The 7,972-nt window shown below is 35.1% G+C and overlaps 1 long non-coding RNA gene across 1 annotated transcript; it reads left to right on the top strand.

Annotated features, from left to right (window-relative positions):
- The first annotated feature begins 325 nt into the window (after window positions 1-325).
- LOC147076397 (uncharacterized) lies at window positions 326-5,932 on the top strand. Its single transcript, XR_015069609.1, has 4 exons — window positions 326-594; window positions 1,051-1,203; window positions 2,839-2,982; window positions 4,453-5,932. It is a non-coding gene; the product is annotated as an uncharacterized LOC147076397 (long non-coding RNA).
- Window positions 5,933-7,972: the final 2,040 nt, after the last annotated feature.

Below are 7,972 nucleotides of genomic sequence, written 5' to 3' on the forward strand. Positions count from 1 at the left end.
AAAACTGTCGAGCGCTCCGGTTCGTAAATTTTTCTATTTCGAGCGCTGCAAAATAAATATATAGATTAAAATTGTTATGAAAGTGGTAATTAGGTAGGTATCACAATAATATTATTATTTTTTTTTGAACATGTTCTATTAGAAGATTTACAAACCTACGTTTACCTAACTTTAAGAACCTCAGATAATGATAAATTATTATGTTCTGATGATACAAATGGGCTTAGATTTCTATTCCTGGGACACATTGGAAAACATTGAATACGAATCATGACACACGATTCTGATGATCTATGGAATTTTTTAGTTTTAGAATTTTTATGATAGTGGCAATACTGTTCTTATAATCGTAGATGCCAACTGTCACAGCTGTTACAATTTTATTATTAGTTACCTGCATACCTATCTGTCAAGCCTAATACATTTTAGGCTTAAATAAGCGAAATGGATGCCAAACGTGAACCAGAAGACTTTGAACATGGTGAAGGAGGACAGCGCTGGTTCGAGGTACCGGTTAATCATCCAAATAGCCCGGAACCCCTTAGTGATATTATAAAGCAAGAGAACGCCTACGATAGCGGTAGCGCTTTTGAGGTTAGTTTTTCAAAACACTTATTATTTATTTTAAATTGTACAACAAAAATTCACTTGTATTGTTGAAGTTAATATCAACGTTACCTACCTATTTAATATTACGCGGTTACCATGAAGGATTTTACAAAAATATCGAGTTATATTATATTTGTTAAATAGGTTATTTCATCAGCCGGGGTCCTTTCACTGCTGGATGAAAGTCTCCCCTACAAATATTTATATCCGTAATAATATCCGTACGTACATCCACGGAACTTTATGAGGTCTATCCAGCGGATTTTAGGGCTTCCCTTTGAGCATTTAGTGCCAATGGGTACCATTGCATTTGCCCATTTTTAGCGGCATGCAATAGTCACTTTTGAGTCGTTCCTTGGAGTTTTGACCGAATTGGAACATTTACATTTTTTTAAAGACATATTTCGTAATAATAATATAGGTAGTGCATTATTGTTTCAGAACTCTGCTCCGGTCCTCACTCATATTAAATCGGAGACCGATTCTCATACAGTTCCCATAAAAGAAGAGGTTATTGAAGACATAATTCAACCATTCAGCCAAGTTGATCCTCAACCTGGTTGCTCGTATTCTGAATGGAGTCCAGTCAGTCAGGTAGGGTTACTAATTTGCACTTGTATCTTTATCCCACGGAGCAAACCAATAATGTACCTACTGAGAGTAGTATCTCATTTATCTATACGTGTTTCTTTCATTGCCTTTTCGCTTCATGCACTTATGCCGAGATTAGTCAGTCCATCATTCTGTGGGAACTTCATGGATCTTCAATCATAGTGTACATTTAAGTTCATCATCATAGTTTGTTTAAGTACCTTACAACCTATGCTACTTTGTAAGAAAGCTAGTTGTTAGGTATGTCTTTTAATATCAGTTACAAATCATTGTCAACGGCACGCTCTGCGGTCAGTAAACCCAGTAAGCAGATCGCCTCGGCGATGATTTCATAATAACACACAACATTTTTCCTGCTAAATCAACTGTGTTTAATAATTCGGAATTCGGATAATATCGAATAATTGTTTTCGCAAGAAAATTACTTGTCCGATCGTGGAAGAATGCACTTTTTGCAACTTTGTATAATAAAATGTACTTATTATAAATTATTTTATAACGCGATTTCGTAATGCAAAAAGAGTCGTTTTCCATGAATTGTTTACCAGGGCATCAACTCTACATCGGTCATGCAGTAAACAATGGCATGCATCTTCAGGTCGTTCGCCTCAAGCTAACATAGCATTTCTTTTGTCTTAAATCAGTATAAAAACTCAGGAAGCGAGAGACCTTAAAACACAAGTCTAATCATTCAGTAATTTTCTCACGACGCATCTCCATAATTATTAACTGTCAAAATCACTTAAATATCAGTACGTGTCTGCATTAAAATTGTATCATTTATTGTTAAGGGAAATATATTGGGTATTACTTTAATCACGCAGAATCCTTCTATTCATTGGAATCAACCTACCCCCATCATCGATCCGTTACGATATTTCTAGTGAATTAGATACGAGGAAAAAATATCAGCTTTCAAAAAGGGCGTGAAGTCATAATTATTGTTTAGTTTTGGACAGCCATGGCGCCGAAACGACAAAAATGCATCTTCAATGTTGTAATTCTAATTGCCACTTTACCGATGGTGCATGCCAGCCAGGTAATGGAAAGTTGCCCCAGTAATACTAAGCACAACATTGAAGGGTATACGCCCACTTATAAAAAAACATGGCAAGCGAACGAGGAAACAGAAACTCCTGATAGCCTTGAAAACCCCTTTACTTTAAACTCACATTAATACTGTTATAGGTTGGAGTTATTAAGAGATATTATTAATTAAAATTAATGTTGTCCTTTATTTTCCACTTTATAACATATAATCATATAACACTTTTACTCGTATACTAATTTATAGTTTGAATATTATTATGATATATGTTTCTGATTAGATGTCCAACTGGAGAGTGTATGTGAAAAGTATAGATATTTTTGTATGAACCAATGATTGCGCAATTTTTAGATATCAGGACTTGCTTGCTATGATGAAACAAGCCAAAAAGAAAACATGATCGAACATGTAAGACAATGATCTTATTGTTTCCAGCCAAAGTCGAAGCTTCTGGAATGTTGGCTCACTATAGTTACCTACTCAATTTGAATGGCACATAACAATACTACAGAAACTCCTAATAGGCTAAAAAAACCCTTACTTACATTTATATTACGTAATTCTTTCAGACTCCTTCGACAGAAATGGTCAATATAAAATCTGATACTATATTTAAGCAAGTTCAACTCAAAGACGAGATTTCCTGGACCTCAGTCAATTACACAGATCCTCAACCCAGCTGCTCCTTTGCAGAATGTAGATCAGATAGACAGGTAATATATACATTTATTTATTGTAAATAATGTACAATCAAGTTTATTCAATATTTAATTTATATATTCCATTGACAGAAAAGGCTATTATAGAAGACTTTAAGCTATACAACATATCGAAACAGTCCTCAAGTTATGAGTTTTGGCCCCTCTTTTTAGACTAATATTGTATTATGTTGTTATGGGAAACGTTGCCTGTTTACGAATAAAAATATATCCCACCTAAGTTCTACTTCATACGTTTGAGAATTATTTGATTCGATACATAATATGTTGAAACTGAGGAATTCATTTATTTATATTTAGACTGACATCATATCATCATCAGCCAGGGTCAATCCACTGATGGATGAAGGCCTCCCCAAGCTTCTTCCAACTCTCTCGGTCCTGTGACATTCGCTGCCAAGTATTTCCGCCGAACTTTACCAGTTCGTCAATCCAGCGGCTTTTAGGGTGACCCTGTGGCCGTTTCGTGCCCCTTGGGTACCACTTGATGACGGGATTTGTTCAGCGGCCATCCTTTCGGCGAGCAATGTGCCCCGCCCATCTCTATTTCAGCTGTTTGGCAACGTCTATTACATCGCGTACTCGTGTCTGCTTCTTAACCCATTCGTTTCTCTTACGGTGCTTTCGCGTGATGCCCAACATACACCTCTCCATGCCTCGCTGTGCGACTCTTAGCCTTTGGACATCTCTCGTGTTGAGGGTCCACGTCTCGCAGCCATACGTGAGCACGGGTAGCACACATTGGTTGAACACCCTACGCTTAAGACATAATGGTAGTTCACTCTTGAAGATAACATTCAAACGTCCGAAAGCACTCCATCGCAGCTTTGTTCTTCAAGAAATTTCATCGTGCATGCTGACGTTATCTGCTAAGGTATAATCACATAGTAGGCATCATTCCACAAAATCAAATAAACTTAAATAACAATTTTGAATTAATGATAATAAGTCGGTATAATCAAGTTGGCTAGCAGAGGTCGGCCACTATCATGGAAATCTTTGCCTTATCATCTGATACCCGGAATATTTCGGTAGATTTGCACTCGTACCGATCATGGTGGTTCTTAAGCCACAAAATGCGATGTCGTAATATGCTAAATTACCGCTGAGATTTCCGTTAGCGACATGTTGAGGTATGTTGAACTTTTGACCGTTTTCGATTGACAACATCAACTTTTGCCACGCGGTCAGTTAAAAAAAAATGCTTTACAAATAATTAAACAAAGAATCTTGTTCAACATTGTATGCAGTAAATGAACAACTTTTCTGAAATATTGTTGATTACAAATATGTATCTATATATACAAAATCCGCCGAATGCAACCGCGGCCACCCCTTGGATCAGCCGTCTATGTGTGCCACACATATAAGACATAGGAGAGCAGTCCCTAATTTGTAGTGACCCACCCCTATTATTATAATGTATTACTTATATATAATTATTATTTCTGGTTTATTTTTCAGTCATTTACCGCAAGTACAGTGACTGCCAACGTAAGGAGTGGCAGAACACCTTTGGGTATGTCAGTAGTGGATAATGATGACATTCAGATTGATGAAAAAGATATTAAGAAAGGATTTGAGGAATTCGATCATTGTTTTACTGACACAACCCAATATAACGATTCTATTCCCGGTTTGGTAGCTGTTTTAAAATTGAAAAAAACACAGTTTTACGAGAACAATTTTGTTTGCAGTATTTGTTTTCATTTATTTGCATCATTAGAACTATTAAAGTTTCACAAAAAAATTCACAATAAAGCAATGAAGGAAGTGGCAACATCTAAAGTAAAGCGGTTTAAATGTGAAGAATGTGATTACTCCTGTGTACATCGTGGTAGCCTGAGATTACACGCAATGACTCATTCTGGCGAGAAGCCATTTAAGTGTGACCAATGCAAGTTTTCATGCAAAAGAACTAATGACATGAAAACACACAAAATGACTCATTTGGGCGAAAAACGTTTTAAATGCAATGAATGTAATTACTCATGCAACAGATCTACTCACATGAAATTACATAAAACAGCTCATTCTGGTGAAAAGCCATTTAAGTGTAATGAATGTAGTTTCTCCTGTTTACACCGTGGCAGTTTAAAACTACATGTAATGACACATTCTGGTGAAATGCCATTTAAATGTGATGAATGTGACTACTCATGTAAAAGATCCAATGATTTGAAAATACATAAAATTAATCATTCTGGTGAAAAACGATTTAAATGTGAGGAGTGTGATTACTCATCGATGCGGTCTACTGACATGAAAAGACACAAAGCGACTCATTCTTCTGACAAGCCATTTAAGTGTGATAAATGTTATTACTCGTGTATACATCGTGGTAGTCTGAAATTACACAAAATGACTCATTCTGAAGAAAGAAAGTACAAATGTGATAAGTGTAGTTTTTCATGTATACAATCATGCGGTATGAAAACACACAAAATGATTCATTCTGGTGAAAAACAATTTGTGTGTAGTGAATGCAATTACTCATGCAATAGATCTAGTAATATGAAAAGACACAAGATGACTCATTCTGCTAGAATGCCATTTAGGTGCGATGAGTGTAATTTCTCATGTGTACACCGTGTTAGCCTGAAATTACACATTATGACACATTTTGGTAAGAAGATTTTCGTTTGTGATATTTGTAAATTTTCTTGTCTACAATCTAGTGCTTTTAAAATACACACGATGACCCATAGCGGTGAAAAACCATTTAAATGTGCTGAATGCGATTACTCATGCAATCGTTCTACTAACATGAAAAGACACAAAGTGATTCATTCTGGCGAGAAGCAATTGAAAGATTAACAATATTATAATTAGTAAGAAATCGTTCTTTTTTAATGTGAGAATTTAGATACTATATCTAACAATCTTGTTTAATTATTAAAAAATTACGAATATTTCTGCTGTAAATACACGTTTTTACTCAGGTATATTGTATACCCCTTATTACCCAAGGTAAATAATCGAAAACAAGCCACCAATAATCGAAAATACAGATAATTTTAATTATTAGTTTTTTATACATATGCCATATCCGCCCCTTGGCCTAATCCGTGCCACGGACGAATTAACTCGCCAAAGCATGTATGTCGCATCAGGCCACGGACGAATATATTCGCGGGTCCTTGTAAACGTCATAACTTCTGAATAAACGTTCTGTGTATATTTTCTAAACAATATTTATAATTTTAGTGTGAAAATATTCACGATAAACTTGATAAACATGTTGTGTTGCTAAGTTTTCACAAATATTTATCATTCCGTTGCTATTTCATGTTTTTTAAATTTATTCATTTAAAATCAGAAAATTGCTGGCCTATAAGTGTCCACCTAGTAAAAATTGGCTGGCAGTGATAAGGGGTTGGAGCATATAGACACCACGAGGCGCCTCCAAAATCCCCGTCGATTGTCGGTCTTCTTGAATCGTCCCAGGTGAAACCTTCATCCCATAGCTCCGCCGTATATACTCTTTAAGATAGTATTTAGCGGTCTTTCAGGACGCCGGGATCCGTTTGGGTTAAAGAACAAGCAATCCGGGTTGAAGTTCTCTTCTGGCATCAAAATCATGGAAGCACGTAGCCGAACCAGGTCCAACGGACTCATATAAATATATATATTATATTTTAGAAAAAACAGTATTTTCGCATTCGTGTTATTGGCCAATTCATCGTAATAATATGTGGAAAATAGCAAGTAGGAATACCATTAAAAAAATAGACATGAAATAGGTAGTTAAAATAATAATTAATAACGATAATAACAACATATTCTCTTAGGTACAGACAAACCTGTCTTTGGTTCCAGACGATGGGATTCACATGAGGGGTGTGGAATTTAAGGGGGTTGATTTCAGGAGAAACACAGTTAAAGGTGACTTGATTTATTGAGACACAATAGAAATTACAGAATTTGATATGAATAGGTACAAAAAACACTTATCGCGTGTGGGTGAAAAAGTACATGTTGAAGAATGCGTCTCTGTAGTTCGACAAGGAGGCAGCAACTGGATACAAAACTATACAGTTTAACGTCAATGGAACTTAGGAGACGTTAACTGAAATCTATGACTAATTTATTTATTTTACGAGCTTGTTCAGGCGGTAGACTTGTCCAGAATGATGCTTTCATAAAAAGTTGGTATAAGTAGCATTGTGGCATAGAGGAATCATTTTTATATAATTGGAAATTAAATTAATAAAAGGACTAACTGAAGAAATGTGGATAGAGTTAATATGTTATAATTTATAACAAAATATGTTTTTTTGCATAGTGGTGTTCAGTTTTACCAACTGTCTTTGACAAAAACATGCCACACGGGGTGCGAAAAAGAGCCATTTGCAAAGAGATTGGACTCTCTTTAAGTCTAATCTCTTTGGCCATTTGTCTAGATTTTGTTAAAATAAAATTTCAAAACCTTTTTTTCGTATTGAAAAAAAAAATAAAAAATCACACCACATTTTTCCAGAAACTCATTTTAAAATTAATCCTACAATATACATATATAGTAATACCAGAGAGTGGAATCCACGATAATCGTCAATCTGATGCCACATGCCAAATCACAATTATATTATAATATCTGATACCATTATAAAACTATAACGCCACTAATGCTCCTATTGTTTCATCATGTTGTTTTATTTCTCAAGTACCGATCTACCTTCATTATATCGGAGTAAATAAATTAAATATCTAGCTTATTTTCACCACATTTAAAGCAGTTGAAGGCATCAATTAGCGCTAATAAAAACGCCATAAACATAGCATGTTTTGCAAGCTAGATGCCTATCGAAAAATGCTAGATATGGCAATAAAAATGCTAATTTGCCAACTTGGAGGTAATATGTACCATGTTCTATAATATGGATATATCAGATATTCTAAAATTGCAACGGCCTGTCACTGCAGTTTTTTAGAAATTAATTATAACATTCAAAATTGTATGATTATAAAGTAACCACTTAAATAC

This window comes from Rhyacophila brunnea, unplaced genomic scaffold, assembly GCF_057557595.1.
Source record: "Rhyacophila brunnea isolate RB1 unplaced genomic scaffold, BYU_Rbru_1.0 scaffold_13, whole genome shotgun sequence".
Classification (NCBI taxonomy): Eukaryota; Metazoa; Arthropoda; class Insecta; order Trichoptera; family Rhyacophilidae; genus Rhyacophila; species Rhyacophila brunnea.